The 16721-nt window shown below is 37.9% G+C and overlaps 1 long non-coding RNA gene across 3 annotated transcripts in view; it reads right to left on the bottom strand.

Annotated features, from left to right (window-relative positions):
• Window positions 1-16721, bottom strand: part of LOC132369110 (uncharacterized) — a 195193-nt gene that overhangs the window by 106528 nt on the left and 71944 nt on the right. For all 3 annotated transcript variants that reach the window (XR_009504260.1, XR_009504258.1, XR_009504259.1), the window contains exon 3: window positions 13207-13266. This is a non-coding gene — a long non-coding RNA (uncharacterized LOC132369110). The remainder of the gene's footprint in view (window positions 1-13206; window positions 13267-16721) is intronic.

Below are 16721 nucleotides of genomic sequence, written 5' to 3' on the forward strand. Positions count from 1 at the left end.
CTTCAGTTGTGAACAGAAAAATCAACATTCCTTAACTTAAATGCTGACAATCGATAGATTTGCAGTACTGCACATAGGTAAGAATAATAGCTTCATTTTAGGCGAGTATCTGAGATTTGGGAATATCTGATTATGAAGAATCTGAGGCTGGCCAACTAAGTGTTGATAGAAACTGATCATGACATGTGGCCACCATCCATTCTAAACTCTCAGAAACCAACAGTGTGGTAATAAATCTAGTGATTATGGTGTGGGTTTTTTTGTCTGTCTTTTTGTCTGTCTACCTCCAATACAGAAGCAGCTGGACATACAGAAAATAAGCTTCTACTAAAAATCTTGATGGGTGATAAATACCATTTACCAATGGTAGATCAAACATACTTTTAGGGGTTGTATATTGCAGGAGTGGAGAGAGAGAGAGAGAGAGAGAGGGAGGGAGAGAGGGAGAGAAAGAAGAAGGAGAAGAAGAAGGAGAAGGAGAAAGAGGAAGGGAAGGAGGAGAAGAGGGAGGGAGGTAGAGAGAGGGCATTAGAATATATTCTTTTTAGAAATGGATTTAGACATTTTTAGAAATGAAATTTAAAAAACAAAAAACAGAAAGCATTGTAGGTAGGGAAATATAAGTAAAAATTGCATTCCTATAGTAATGTCATCTCTGAAGAAATTATTGTAACTTTATCCATTTCAAACTATTTTTCTGGAATATGTAATTAAATAATAATATTCAGTTCTTATATTTTATAAAGGAAAAAGATATGTTATTTTATTATTATGTTATTTTCCTGAATTCATTATTAAAGATATTGACATTAAGGTAGAGTACTAGAAGACCTAGATATGACTGTGAATTTATTATGTTTTAGAAGAATGTGTATTTTATTTCTGATTATAATGTTGTTACATTGTGAGCAGTATGAATAATTAGAATCATAAAAAGAAGAAACTGACAAACCTATAATCCTTTCACACTGTTTATAGGTGTTACCACTTTGGCATATTTTCTTTCCGTCATTTTACTGCTCTCTTTAAAAAATATATATGTATTATATGTAAAATTTGTGTCCTATTTTTCTTAATAGTACATCAGAAACATTTTCCTATGTGATTAAACATTTTAATAAGAATCATTTTTTAATTGCTGTATAATATTCCATCACATAAATGGGCTCTACCTTTAATGTTCTATTTATTTATACATTTATATTTGCTTCTTTCAATGACCTCAGAATGAACAAACATATTTGCATTTCAGAATATTTGCTTAGCAAAGATCCTTAGAACTGGAATTACTGAGTCAAAGGCTAAATGTTTTATACAATGCTATGGCAGACATTGGCTAGCTGTTTGCCAGACTTGTTTGATTTTCCTTCTGGGCACAGAGGTAAAGTACACTTCTCAGCCTTCTTTGCAGTGATATGTGCACTTAAGACAGAATTATTTCCAAAGGAACATGAGAAGAAGTGATGAAATGATGTACAATACTTCCAAGTGTGGCCCGTAATCACCTCTCACACAATGCTCAGCCTCTCTCTTCCCTTGTCTGCTGGCTTTTGTTGAAGACAGTAAAGCGTCTGTCAGGCTGTTTCTGAAGAACTGTGAAGCGAAATAGCCCTAATTTCCACTGCCTCTAATTGATATGATATGAGTGAGAAATAAAATTCTATTATGTTAAGCTATTAAAATTGGGGGTTTTATTCACTTTACTGCTAGCATAATCTTAACTAATAGGGAAATGAGCTGCAACTCTAATAAAAACCTAAAAGATGTGGAATCAGCATTGGGTAGTGAGGAAACTAATATCAGAGGATGGGGAGATGGAGACCCATGTAATACAGTGGTAAAATATGTGTTAAAACTGTGACTGGAGATAGTTTGAAGGCAGATCAAGCACTTACTAAGCCTGTAGCTCTAGGGGAAGAGACTGGAAAACAGAATTATGTGACGTGTGTTGGTCGTTACTGGCTTCTATTAGGAATATACTAGAAGAAAAAATGAGTCAGAAAATAGCTGGATGATTTTCAAGCAGAAATTTTAAAAAAATACAGAGAGAAAAGAAATTTGGGGCAGCAAAGAGTTGGAAAAGCTAACTGTTTCTAGATCCCCAACAATAGAAAATAAGATTGAAAATGCTTTTAATTGATGGCCCCATGACAAAGACCAATTTAAATTAAGGGCATAGCCTTCTCTGCCAAGACTCCCATACTCTGTCTGACCTCAACGATGCTGGCATTAAGTTGTGTGTATGTGAGAGAGGCATGAGGGTGAGGAAGCAAGGATAGACATGAGAGTTAATAATTATATTTAAGAAAGAGTTTTGGGTGGTGTTCCTGGCATGTGAGACTGAGTGGTAAAAACACATTGCCAAAGAAATCATAAACCTGGAGTAAAAAACCCTTTGGCGGCCTTAAAATCATTCTTGGACCCCCAAACTTGCATGAGCAAGAAATGCGCTGAAAACGCTCTTTGGTCCCACAGGAGGAGGTCTCCCACTTCACTGGAATTATGACCAAGATGGAAATGGACAAGGAAGGATCTCCCAAAGGGCAAATCCAACAACTGTGGAGAAAAATGGACAGAGAAGCTTCCTACAGAAAGTAGAATCAAGGTCAAAGCAAAGCACTTCTCCACCTTGGACGTAGGAGTTTTCAGTCAGCATAAGAGCTATAGAGCAGTGACTCCCATATCCAGAATCTTCCCTTTTCTGAACGAGAGGATTTTTTTTTTTGTAATTATAAAAAATGCTGTTTGGCAATAAAAAGAAATGAAGTACTGATAGTGTTACAGAATGGATGAACTTCAAAAACATTATGCTAAGTGAGGGAAGCCAGACACAAAAGACCACATACTGTATGATTTCATTTCTATGACGTATGGAAAAAATGCACATCTATTGAGGCAGAAAATAGATTAGTGGTTGCCTAGATTAGATTGAGATGGGAGTGAGGAATGATTACCAATGGGCCTGAGCAGCCCTTTGGGGGTGCTGGAAATATTCTAAAGCTGGATTGTGGAGATGGTTGTACAATTGTTAATGTACTTAAAAATCATTGAATTTTATACTTAAAACAAGTACATTTGTTAAGATATGAAAATTTATCTCAGTAAACCTTTTTCTTTCATTTGCTGGTGAATATGGAAGAAAATAAGCACTTTAATACATGGTAAGAATGAAATTTGGCATAATCTTTGGAGAGTCATCTGGTAATATATACCAAAACTTCAAAAATTCGAATGTTTGTATTCTTTTACCCAGCAATTCCACTCCTAGGAATTTATTCTAAAGAAATATTTGGATACATGCTGCAAGATTGTTTCTTGCAAAGTTGTTTACAATATTGAATAACTGAAATAAATTTAATTATAAATTAAATAATTAAATGTCTATCAACAGGGGATTGGTTAAATACATTAGAATATATCCAAACGTTGAAATGCCTACAAGTGTGGTTTTTACCATGGGACTCTTAATGTATTTTTGTGGAAAACTATCCAACAACAAGAAAAATGCAGGGCTTCCCTGGTGGCGCAGTGGTTGAGAATCTGCCTGCCAATGCAGGGGACACGGGTTCGAGCCCTGGTCTGGGAAGATCCCACATGCCACGGAGCAACTAAGCCTGTGCGCCACAACTACTGAGCCTGCGCGTCTGGAGCCTGTGCTCTGCAACAAGAGAGGCCACGATAGTGAGAGGCCGGCGCACTGCGATGAAGAGTAGCCCCCGCTCACTGCAACTAAAGAAAGCCCGCGCACAGAAACGAAGACCCAACGCAGCCAAAAATAAAATAAAAATAAAATTAAAAAAAAAAAGAAAAGAAAAATGCAGTTAAAGTATGCTGTTTATGGTATGGACCCATTTATGTTTACTGAAACACAGGTATAAGGGAGGAGGTTTTTACTTTTCCTGAAATATGTGAATTTTTTCAGCCATCATACATTATCAGGAAAATAGCAACAAAACATAGATACTTTGGAAATAAGCTTATGTTAAAGTAAAATAAAAATCAGATTAAAATTTCACACCTTTGATATGTTTGTATTATAAAGTTAATTTGAGTAAATTCAGGAACGTTCCCCCCCCAAGTTTGAAAATAGTTCAACTTATGTGCGTGTGTGTAACTCGTTTGGTGTTCAATGACCCATTTGACATACATTTTCATATTTTAATTTTTTTGACATTGATGAAGTAAGTCTTATAATTCACTTTTATTTAATTTTTCCTATGGGCTGATTCTAATTAAAAGTACCATAAATAAAATCCGGTCTGTGTTCTGGAGGAGATTCAACTCTGCAATACAACACATAGGATCATTTTAACAAAATGTGCTAATATAATAGTCCGATGTGGTTTGAAGTGAGGGTCACTCTTGCAGGTCTTATCCTTCACAATCACCTAAAAAAAACTGAAAAGGGGATGTTTAGAGGCTAGATTCCTACCAGGAAGTAAAGAATTTGTGAATTTCCTTTATTTACGAAAGTAAATATTTAAGGAGTTTTTACATCAAATAGCCTGGGAGAAATAGATGTGACTCTAATAGCTCTTTCTTATACAGTAGTATGTTACAAACATATTTGCTTAAGGGATTTATGATATTTGTTGATAGGTGCTAAAATCCAAAGTAAAGTACTTTTCCGTACATCCTGTACAAATCTAGGATAGAATAGAGTAAATATGTCAGATTATGTATCAGAGTTTTCTGAATAGATTAGAACTGCTATTTGGGGCACACTACAAAAACAAAAAATCCCCAATTATTTTCAGAGCGCCCCTGACATTAAGCAGCAGGTAGCAAGCTGTGCGTTAGAAAGTAGTACTGCCTTGGTCTTCCCTGGTGGCACAGTGGTTAAAACTCCACGCTCCCAATGCAGGGGGCCCAGGTTCGATCCCTGGTCGGGGAACTAGATCCCACATGCATGCCGTAACTAAGAGTTCACATGCCGCAACTAAAGGAGCCCGTGAGCGGCAACTAAGACCTGGTGCAACCAAATAAATAAATAAAATAAATATTTTTTAAAAAAGGGGGCTTCCCTGGTGGCTCAGTGGTTGAGAATCTGCCTGCCAATGCAGGGGACACGGGTTCGAGCCCTGGTCTGGGAAGATCCCACATGCCGCAGAGCAACTGGGCCCGTGAGCCACAATTACTGAGCCTGCGCGTCTGGAGCCTGTGCTCCGCAACAAGAAAGGCCGCGATAGTGAGAGGCACGCGCACCGCAATAGAGTGGTCCCCGCTTGCCACAACTAGAGAAAAGCCCTCGCACAGAAACGAAGACCCAACACAGCCATAAATAAATAAATAAAGAAAGAAAGAATGAAAGTAGTACTGCCTTTCAGGTTACTTCCAAAAGCAGCAAAAATAGTAAATTGGTAGGTATTCTAAGTTCCAGGTCATTGATAGAAAACTATGAATTTAAAACAATAAAACTTGAATTGAGAGGTGAGCAACATTGTTTGAAACCAATGAATATTCATGACAATAAAAATAGGTTGTGTGTATGAGTGGAAGAGGGAAATATTTGAATACGAAGTATGAAGCACAGGACATTAACTGCCTGAGAAATAGAAAATACTGGGGCTGTTTAAGAAATAAAGCACTGAACTTTTATTTTACTTAATATAAGAAACTATTCCTTTGATTCTTTCTGTAAAAGGAGAATTAAGGGCTTTCCTTGCAATTTAATACAAAACTATTATAAAGTTTTAAACAGTATTTAGAATTGTGTTATCATTTTCAACAGGTTACCATTTTCACCTAGCTTAAATATCTAATTAGGAATGTCATATATTTTGACTTGGTAGTGTGTTGTAGCATCATATTCTTATTCCTTTAGATCAGAGGCTGTTTTTAAACTTCAACTCTTACGCAGGAGAAGCATTTGCTTGAGAGAAAATCCTAGGGCCCAGGGCAGCCAAAGGGCAGGGCGGCTCATGGTCAGTGTTACTGCCCTGTTTCCTTCACATTTACTTGCTCCCTTTCTTTATTGTTCTTTTGGCTTCTAGGGCAGTGGTTCACAGCTTTGGCTGCACAAAACCAGCATCTTTAATCACCTGGAGTGTTTGAAAATCATGATGCATGATCTCACCTCCAGGAAGTCAGACTTAATTGGCCTGGGGTGTGGCTGAGGCATCAGGGCTTGAACAAGTCTCCAGGTGATGCTGACTTGCAGGCAGTATTGAGAGCATGCAAATCCCTGCTCTAGGCAGCGATTTTCAGACTGTGATCCCAGGATGAGCAGCAGAGCAGCACCAGGGCACATGTGAGAAATGCAAAGCCTTGGGCTCCACTCCAGACCTCCTGAGTCAGAAGCCCTGGGACTGGGGTCCAAGCCTTGCAGGTGATCTAATGATGCACGCTCAAGTTTGAGAACCCCGGCTTAAAGAAACGAACCATCCACTGGTAAGACTGAAGCAAGTAAAGAGTGAGTGAGAGAATGTGGATAATTTAAGAGGATTTTGAAGGCTTTTTCCCAGGGTGGTGTTCCTTCACAAATTTTACTGTGTAGCTGATGACATCACATTAAGTATGTCTGTTATGAATGTTTTTCCTGATTCTTCCTCTGAATTGAGTATTTTTAGGCTTGTCAGCTATCTGAGAGTAGACACTAGTGAGCATGATGTCTTTAGCTGTACACAATAGATGACCTTCCATATCTTCTGATAAATTGTGAAGACTGAATCTGAAAAGGAAATCTTACTGCTATCAAGCAACTGAGGCTGATTGGTTTTTTGTTGTTGTTGTTTTGTTTTTTAAGATTCTGGAATTGTTTACTATGATCATTGTAACTATAGGTCTAATTAAGACCTCTAATCAAAGAAATTGATAAATATAAATCCTAAGGGAACACTAAATATGCCATCTTTCATGTGGTAGAATCTCCAAATGAGATAAGCTTCATCAGTATTAGCACTGCTTGTCTTGAATTACAATACTTTCCTTTCTATATATTTTACACATTGTATGTTTCCTATTGTTATTATAACAAATGACCACAAATTTGGGTCAGAATCCTGATATGAGTTTATGCTGGGCTGAAATCAAGGTGTTGGTAGGTCTACATTCCTTCAGGAGGCTCTTGGGGAGAATATTTCCTTGCCTTTTTCAGCTCCTAAAGCCTACTTGTATTCCTTGGCTTACGGCCCCTCCTCCATCTTCAAAAGAAGCATCTTTAAAACTCTGACTCTGCTCCTCCTTTTTCCACTGTAACATCTCTTTTCTGATCCACGAGCCTCTCTCTAATAAGGATCTCTGTGATTACACTGAGCTCACCCATCTAATCCAAGATAATCACTCATCTCAAAATCCTTAACTTCATCATATCTGTAAAGTCCTTTTCGTCACGTAGGATTCACAGATTCTGGGGATTAGTATGTGAACATCTTTGAGGGGCCATTACTTATGCAACACACATGTCAAGAGACAAAAAAAAAAGTTAGGGAACATGTTTTGATAAGATGCCCTCGGAGACTAGACTGTAGTGGAGAGTAGAAAAGTAGCTCCTTGGGGAGACCCACAAGGCAGTAAGTTTCAAATTGTTGCATGCTTAAAAATCACCTGGGGATTTGTAAAACATGCATATTTCTGAGCCCTGTCCCCAAAGATTCTGATTCAGTGGTTTAGCCTGGGGATCTGCGCTTTACCCAAGAGCATGCTCACATCTCCCCTCGCCAGCAATGCTCCCAGAGGCAATTTGCTACAGATAATCACAGAACACAAGGAGAAGCTGCCAGCAGGGAGGTGCTGAGAAGCACAGAACCTGAGGCAACTCTACAGCAGCAGCATCATTGACTCTGGGTAAACATCAGAATTACTGGGGCAACTGTTAAAAATACAGTTTTCCTGAGCCCCGCTCCAGGAGATTGTGATTCCAGCGGTCTGGGAAGGGCCAGGACCTGTGTTTTTGAAAAATCCTTCCAGGTGATTCTGACTGAGGACCATTGCCCCCACCTTAGTAGAATTCCTCAGTGTTCTTGGCAGTTCTACCTGATCCAGCTGTAGCCAGAGGAATCTCCTATTTTCCTGTATTCAAAAAACAATCTTACTGGCTAATATTCCTTTTCTTTGTGACTGATTAAACTATGGTTCATGTTAAGTTTTAATCTTTGTGTCCCCAGTGCCTTTCTTTGAGCCTGGCACACAGTGGGTACCCAATAAATGTTTTTGGAATAAATCAATGATTCGCAGACTTTACCCTGTACCATAATCACCTGGAGGCTTGTTAAAATACAGATGGCTGGGCCCGTCCCCAGAGTTTCCAATTCAGTAGGCCTGGTTGGTGCCCAAGAATGTGCATTTCAAACAAGTCCCCAGGTGATGCTGGTGCTACTGGTCTGGGTACCACACTTTGAGATCACTGGAATAAATAGAGTTTGAATTGTTAAAGCTCTAATTCTTCTATTACAATATGAAAATTTTTATATATCGTTGAGAGATTTAAAACTTTTCCCAGTTTTTGAATTGTCCTTAACATTTTTCATCATTTCTATGTTTTCCCTTTAAAAATTTTATCCTCTTGAAATTGAAAAAGAAAATCATCTTTCTCCAGTAATAGCTGTCCTGTAATGTTTTATTGTTTATTTCTTCTCTGTACGTGAATTCTCTAGAAACAAAACAATTGAAAATAGTTGAGGAGTTCCTACTGATAAAGAATTTGTTTCAAACTTGTGTCTTTAGCATTGTGGATGCATAATCTAACAGTAAATTATCTTTTAATCTGAAGCTTTAGTTTGATTTACACTTTTGCTTGTTTGTTAGTTGATTTTTTTGGTCATATTCCTCAAATTGTAGGAAAATGTAAAGGAAGATAGTCACATATGCATTACGAGGCCAGTCACCACTGGAAAGACAGCACAATTAAGAAAGATAAGTACTACTGAGTGATTTGTCCGATTTGCCTGAGACTTGACAGTGCATACTTTTTATTATAGGAATACATATAAAATTCATCCAGTATATATTTTCATAAAATTTTATTTCTTTGGAAGAATATCTGAATTTTCCCTATATTTATCCAGCTAGAGATCATCCATAGGGGATTGATAGCCCTTATATGTACTTTTTCAACCTAAGAAATCCTTTTTATGGGGCTTCCCTGGTGGCACAGTGGTTAGGAGTCCGCCTGCCAATGCAGGGGACACGGGTTTGAGCCCTCATCTGGGAAGATCCCACATGCCGCGGAGCGGCTAGGCCTGTGCGCCACAACTACTGAGCCTCCGCTCTAGTGCCCGCGTGCCACAACTACTGAGCCTGCGCTCTAGAGCCCGCAAGCCACAACTACTGAGCCCGTGCTCCTGGAGCCCATGCTCCGCAACAAGAGAAGCCCCCGCAGTGAGAAGCCTGCGCACCACAATGAAGAGTAGCCCCCGCTCGCCGCAACTAGGGGAAGCCTGCGTGCAGCAACGAAGACCCAACGCAGCCAAAAATAAATAAATAAATAAATTTATTAAAAAAATAAAAAAGAAATCCTTTTTAGGATTTGAGGATAGCTTTCCTTATTCATACAAAATTGTAATAGTATGCTTTCCTTGTAAAATACTCCCTGAAGGTTGGATCAGCCTTGCAGACAGCCTTATGCCTTTGAATCTGGGTGTACTAAGAGTTTCTGGTGGTGAAGTAATAAAAGGTATTGATTTTATTTATTATACTTGCATGAAAAGGCTGTATAACCAGATTGATGGGATGGAGGATTACTAAAAATATTTTTATAGGGTTAGGACATTTGAATCTTGTATACAATGCTGAATTTGAACATATTGCTGGGCTGAAAGTAGGCATCTTATAAACAAACTCTTGCAATGAACCACTCTTGCACGGCTATTAGTCATCAATACATTTTTATTAAGTGCACACCATGTTTGAAGCACTGTGTTAAATCATCTTCTATCTCAAAAGTTTTCTTTTTTTGACTTTTGCATATAAATTGGTAAAAAAAGATTGGTAAAAAATTTTATTATTACCCAAAATAGGTATACTCAAGTTAAAAAATTTAAGATATAATTTGCATACAATGAAAAGCACAGATCATAAATGTTCACGTAGATTATGACAAGGCATGTACTCCTGTAATGCACACCCTTGCCAATCAAGACAGACATTTTCGTCACTAAGAAAATTGCCTCAGATCACTTCCCAATCAATCTCCTTCCCTCCCATAAATAACCACTGATCTGATTTCTATCATATATGCACTCTTGTGTCTGGCTTCTTTCACTGAATACTTTTGAGATTCATACCTCTTATGTGTATCAGCAATTAGTTCCTTTTAATTGCTGACTAGTATTCCATTGTATGAAGCATGGGCAAATTTCCCATATCCCTCTGAGTCTTCCCCAGTGGAATGAGAGTACAGATAGAATGTGAGGGCTATCCTTTGTTTCCTCCACTCCTCATACGTTTAAACCACTTTTCCTGAAAGTTCAAACCTTGCACTTCCTTTATCAGTATCACTAGGGCCCCACTATGAGATCTGATCTTATTAGATCAGAATGTAAATACAGGGTAGAAGACCTGGTATTTCGAGCAAGCTCTCTATGGGATGCTGAACATCCCATATGAACATTAATGACTGACACTACTGCTTTAAGCAAATATTTTGCAAATATAAAGGATTAAGGAAAGGGCTAGAAGAATAAGAAACAGAGTGGCCAAATTGCTCCCAGTAATTCATGTTAATGGATTGAACTAAGCAAATTTCCAAGATGATAAGAAGACTGTGGGAGGTGACAGGAGCAGGGGTCTTTCCTCAGGGATGGGAGTGGGGGAGACCTAATTAATCGGCATGGAAATAGAGAATGGGACCTAAGCAAGTCACTCCCCCTTTCTGTGCTTGTAAAGATGGGTTTGGGCAAAACAAAAGAGGAAAAGGTGAGAAGGGAAGAAAGTGAGACAGTTTGTGGTGTCTCACAGGGAGAAAAAAACAGATTTCAGTTTACCAAAAGAACCAAAGCCTTTCCTTGCTTTCCTTCCAGATCACTCTCCTCCCACCTGTTGCCTCCCTGAGGGCTACCAACCTCACCTGTTTTTTCCTTGTTGTTGCCTCCCAGCAGAAATGTGAGTACAGCTCAAAATTAAATGAGCAAGTGTATCGGTGCCCCTGAATCACTGGTTAAAAAACACAGCCCAAAGAAATGGGATCTTTTCTCTCAAGGGCAGAGATAAGGTGCTTAAATGCCAACATGATAAGAACAAGATAAATAATAGCAACAAGCCTTGTGATGCACCCAAAAATGTCAGGCTGGCGCCACATGCTGTCCAATGAAATATTTTGGATGATCTAGGGTCTGGGAGGGGAGTATATAATTTTCATTCATACAATTTATTCTTTTGAAATGACAAACTACTATGAAATGTTTCTATCACTTCAGTGAAGCGTCTGGCTATCTCGTGCTTGCAGTCTTGGCACAGACACTGTGCACAGATAAACATACATCTCGTATTTCATCTGTCTTTGTTCAGTGCTGCTTGGGGCATATCCCCTCTGCTGCCAGCAACACCCAGCAGTCCTGGAGGGCGGGGCTCAGAGCGTCTCTGACTCTGCCTATCAAGAGGCTAATGCATCCCCACCTTCTACTCACCTTGGGCCTTTCCTCCTCTCCTCTCTTCTCAGGACTCAGCGGGGGGAGATGAGATAACTGAGGTCATTCGCATGAGCATTATCCTTCCCAGAACTTTCCTCTTCCTCAAGGGAAAAGCTTTGGCCTAAACTTACATGCCCATTAGGTATTTTAGAACATAGGATGTCACACGTCGTTCGTTAGTGGAATGTGGTCTAATAAAAATACAAAGCAATCTTCACTTTCATTATTGTCTTGATGTTAGTAGTAATATTGATATATTTCATTATACTATATTTTATTGGTATTATTTTGAAGTTATTATAATTATAGTTATGAATAAGTGATTATGGTTTTTAAAATGTTTTAAATTTTGAAATGTTTTAAAATTCAAAATGTTAAAATACCCCAGCTCTGTCCACTGAACAGATCCAGCAGCAATGACAACTCAGTAATAATGAGAATGTTAGCATCCAAACTCTGGTCTCTGAATACTATTTCCTACTGAAAGGAACCAGTGATTCTTGAAGAGACTGCTGATTCCAGATGTGGAATGGCAAATGACAAGCCGAGACTTGATCATCTTGTTATGCTAGAAAGCAAGGAAGCTGTCCATTGGCTAAAGGTGGACAATTTTACCATCAAACGGAAGATGACAGCAATTGATTGAAACACACTGATTAAATAAATATGCATGAATTTATGATACTCAAAAGAGAAAGCCAAAGCAACAAGTACAAATCATTTGTCATTATTAGAGGTAGTCAACTCTGTACTCTGAAAATTAGTATTTAAAGGGAAAAAAATTGTCTTGATCTGCCTTTCCTGTGAAAATCTATTTGCAAGTTACAAAATAGTCCCAGTGGATGAGAGAACGTTTTCTTACAGAAGTATTTTAACTAACAAATGTAGAAGGAATGATAGAATAATTTACCATTCTGTAACATCTAATGAAATAATTGATTCAGGCAATATACATTTATGGATGCTAAAACTAAGAAACTAAATATTAATGAGGAACTGGATATTCCAAGGGAGCCAAAAGGTCACCTTATAACTTTACAACTACCGATCAATCGGCATCTTTAAAAGGAGGGCAAAGAGGTATTATGTACTTTCTCATGTGGTTTCACATGAAGTATTGATACACAGGACCACCTGTGAAGTATCTGTGCCAAAAATGTTAACACTGAATCTAATCAAGCCTTTATAGGTAACTTCCAGTTACAGAAACATAGGTGATAGGAAACAAGTTGAAAAAAATCAGCAAAATCTGGAATGTTATGGAACAACTGACCCAGTCTCTTCACGAAGTCAATTCTTGAGAACAGGGTGATGGGGGAGATGAATGTGCCAGACAAAAAAGAGACTTAAGAGACATATCAACTTAAACAGCAGCAGCAACAAAATTCCCTTATGTTAGTTAATTCTGTACCTTGAATTTGCACATATATTGATATTTAAGCGAAGGACTGTGGTTGGTTTTTTGACTGATGTTGTGCTTCTGCTAACCTCTAGTGAAGAATATAGCTGGCTGGTGATTCCTGCACCCCCTCCCAAATTCTCTGCCCTCCCCTTCCCACCTCCATCAAAATCCAGAGGGGACAAGTTCATGAAACTAATAGCAAGTATAGGGGCATAAACAGACATAAATAGTTCTTACTCAAAATGGAGTTTCTCTGAGGCCATCATGGATTAGGGGAGGACATCACAGAGTCAAACGCTGTAATAAAAACCAGATAATTTTGTGATCAATAAGTTATAATTACATATGCTGAGATAAAAGCAATCAAATCTCATGCTCAATGATGTAAATCATTGTGCACTGTGCAGGACTGTGTTGCAGGGTTCTAAAAAGAAATTTCCCCTGAAGAGTGTGTAGAATATTAATAGTCGATTAGAGTTCTCTCTTTAAGTGTCAAATATAGGTAGATCTAGTGGGAACAGTGGTCCAAAATACAAACACCATTTAATCAGCCGCCTCTGTTTAAAATTCAGAGCATGTTTTTATACATGTACAGGAGTGTGTGTGTATTTATCCAGTTTCATTGAACTTATGGTCATTCACACTGTTGGAATTATCCGGACTTGTTTTTAAAGATTTTAATTGGATGAGTTTCTTAGTGAATCACAGCTAGATGCTAAACAATTCCAAGATAGTGGTAGAGATTAAATATCCTTAAAAGGAATATTACGGTATAGAATAAACTTAATTATGTAATAGACCATAATCTACCTAGACCAGTGATTGCTTCTACTTTTTCTTTTCTTTTCTTTTTTTTTGGTCAGATTCCTTTGAGAATCTTGTGAACATTCAAGATTCTCTTCAGAGAAAGATGTAAACATGTGAAAAATTAGTCCACAATTTCCGAGAGTTCCTGCCAACTCCTCACTGTGGCAGATTGCATTTTCCAGAGATGGCCATAATAATAGCTTCCATCCCACATGCACTTCTGCAGTGTCACTTGCTGCTCTCCCATCAAAAAGTAGAGTCTAATGCATCGCCCCTTGCTTCTGTGAAGGCTTGAGTGATTTGCTGAAACAAAAGAAAGCAGTGGAAGAAATATTCTGGGACTTCCAAGGTTAGATCATTGAGAGTCTTGCAGCTTTTCCCTGGGACTTTTGGAACACTCACTCTTGGGAGTGTTCACTCACTCTCAGGACACTCCACCCCTGAGCATAGCCACCATGCTGTGAGGGTCACAAACTACAAGGAGAGGCCACATGTGGCCACTCAGTTTAGCACATTCAACTGAGCTCATAGCCAACAACTACTACCAATTGCCAGTCCTCGGGGGGAGCCATGTTGGACACTCAGCCCAGTTGAGCTATCAGATGAGTCAGCCCCAGCCAACATCAGATTGCAGTTGCATGAGAGACACCCAGAGGGAACTGCCCACCTGAGCACAGCTGACCCACAGAACCATAAGTAATAATAACAAATTGTTGTTCTAAGCTACAAAGTTTTGGAGTGATTTGTTACACAGCAGTAGATAACTGTAACACCCACCCACTCCTGTTGAGAACCACCCTTAATGATTTATTGAGAAAAAGAAATAAAGTTAATAGATTGTAGTTAAAAATTCTTAGGCCCAATAATTTACTAGTGGTACATTAGTATATCTTATGAAAATTACTACCTAGGATTTGAACAGTTGTTTTTTTTTTTTTTCATTTACAAATCAGTATGAGTATACCTGGCTATTCATAAAGGCTTTTCCTAGTACAACCAGTAATTCTTATATAATAGCTGGTATCATTTTACATTGGATTTGGATGATTCTCACATTAAATTTCTTCTCCCTTCTCTTTCCTCTCTCTTCCCTTCTGCTTCTCTCTCTCGCTTATCCACCCTGTTCATATATATACAAAAACCACACACATTACTATATTCTCATGTTTTATGTGGTCAGTATCTCAAATCCTCATATCCCCAACCAACAGCTTACCATTAACACTCTTGATTTTAATACCAGATTTAATATCAGATAACACTGAGAAGAAAAACATTTTGAAAACAGTTGTCTCTATGCTTTGACCCAGAAATTCCACTTGTAGATTTTTTTTTCCTTAAAAATAAATGGTTAATTTAGGTAAAGATTTAGGATGTTTATCACAACATTACATATAATAGGGGGAAAATTGGAAACAACCTAAATGCACATCAGTAAGCTGTTCTATGCTACAGAATACTGTGCAACAATTAAAATGAGATAAAACTACTCACATTGACATGGAAAAATGTTTAGGATATACTGCTAAATGTGAAGAAAGCAAATTGCTAAATACTAGGTATAAAATTTTAATAAATAACAATAAAACACATATGTGTATGTATAGAAAAAGCTCTAGAATTACATACTATGCTGTTAACAGAGGATACCTGTAGGTGGTGGGACTATAGGCTGACTTCCACTTTCTATTTTCAACATTTTTGTATTATATGAATTACTTTTGCAGTACTAACAATTTTTAAAGTAATGTTTTATTTAAATGTTATATAAAAGGAAAAATTCATAAAATAAAATAGACTGTAGGCTTACGTATTATTTCTAAAAGTCTTCTTTCTCAGTGTATGAAGAAAGAATGGGGTAATCATTCAGTGAATCCATGTTCTCATCCATAAAACTTTTTTAAGGAATTGTCCTAATGTATTAAACCTTAATAACTTGGCACCATATCTCCTAACATTCATGACTTTGGACTTTCATTCCTATATAATATTTTTCAAATATTATTAAATAGTTTTCACATGTATGTATTTTACATCCTCAACTGTATAAACTCCTTGGTTATTGCCTTTTCTTTCTCTTATACAGTCTTCTATGACCAATAAATGCTAAGGACTTTGCTGGTTAAGGGGCTAATACAGATGTCATCAAACAATGGCCTGTGGGTCAAATCTGACCAACTACCTACTTTTGTACAGCCCACGTGCTAAAAATAGCTGTTACATTTTTGAATGATTAAAAAAAAAATCAAAAGAAGAGTAACATTTTGTGACATGTGAAAGTTATGTGAAATTCAAATTTGTATCCATACACAAAATTTTACTGGAACACAGACACACTTGTTTGTTTATGTATTTTCTGTGGCTGCTTTCACATTGTAACATCACTGTATGTAACAAAGACTGTATGTCCCCGCAAAGCCCCAAATATTTACTAGCTGGTTTTCACAGAAAAAGTTTGCCAGCCCCTGAGTTAACATGATGTGTGTAAGTAGCATCAGTAGCATCAGTTCTTTTAAAAAAATCTGCTATTGTAGAGTGCCTTTAGTAGTATGGTGGATTGCATTGTTTTCCTCAATTCTTCTCTGCTGCTTTTGTAATAGGATTATACATCCATATCTTTGTGCACATGACATTGCAATGTCTCTCAGTAAAGTAGACCCATACACCCCTGCCCCAGTGTTTTAGGCTTGGTCATGGTATGCTTTGGCCAACGGAATATTAGCAGATGTGATGTGAGCGAGGCTTTATATGTGCTTGCAGAGTTTGGCCTGGATTCTTGAGCGTCTGTGATCTGCCATGAGGTAGCAGCCATCTGTCTAGGTAACTATTGGGCCCAGAGTGAGAGACACACAGAACGTACCTGATCTTGAAGCAGAGTCAACTCAGTCAGTGCACAGACCCATGAGTGAGAAATGAACGTTTGCTGTTAAGAGTCGTTGAGGTTT

The sequence above is a fragment of the Balaenoptera ricei genome, chromosome 7, assembly GCF_028023285.1.
Source record: "Balaenoptera ricei isolate mBalRic1 chromosome 7, mBalRic1.hap2, whole genome shotgun sequence".
Classification (NCBI taxonomy): domain Eukaryota; kingdom Metazoa; phylum Chordata; class Mammalia; order Artiodactyla; family Balaenopteridae; genus Balaenoptera; species Balaenoptera ricei.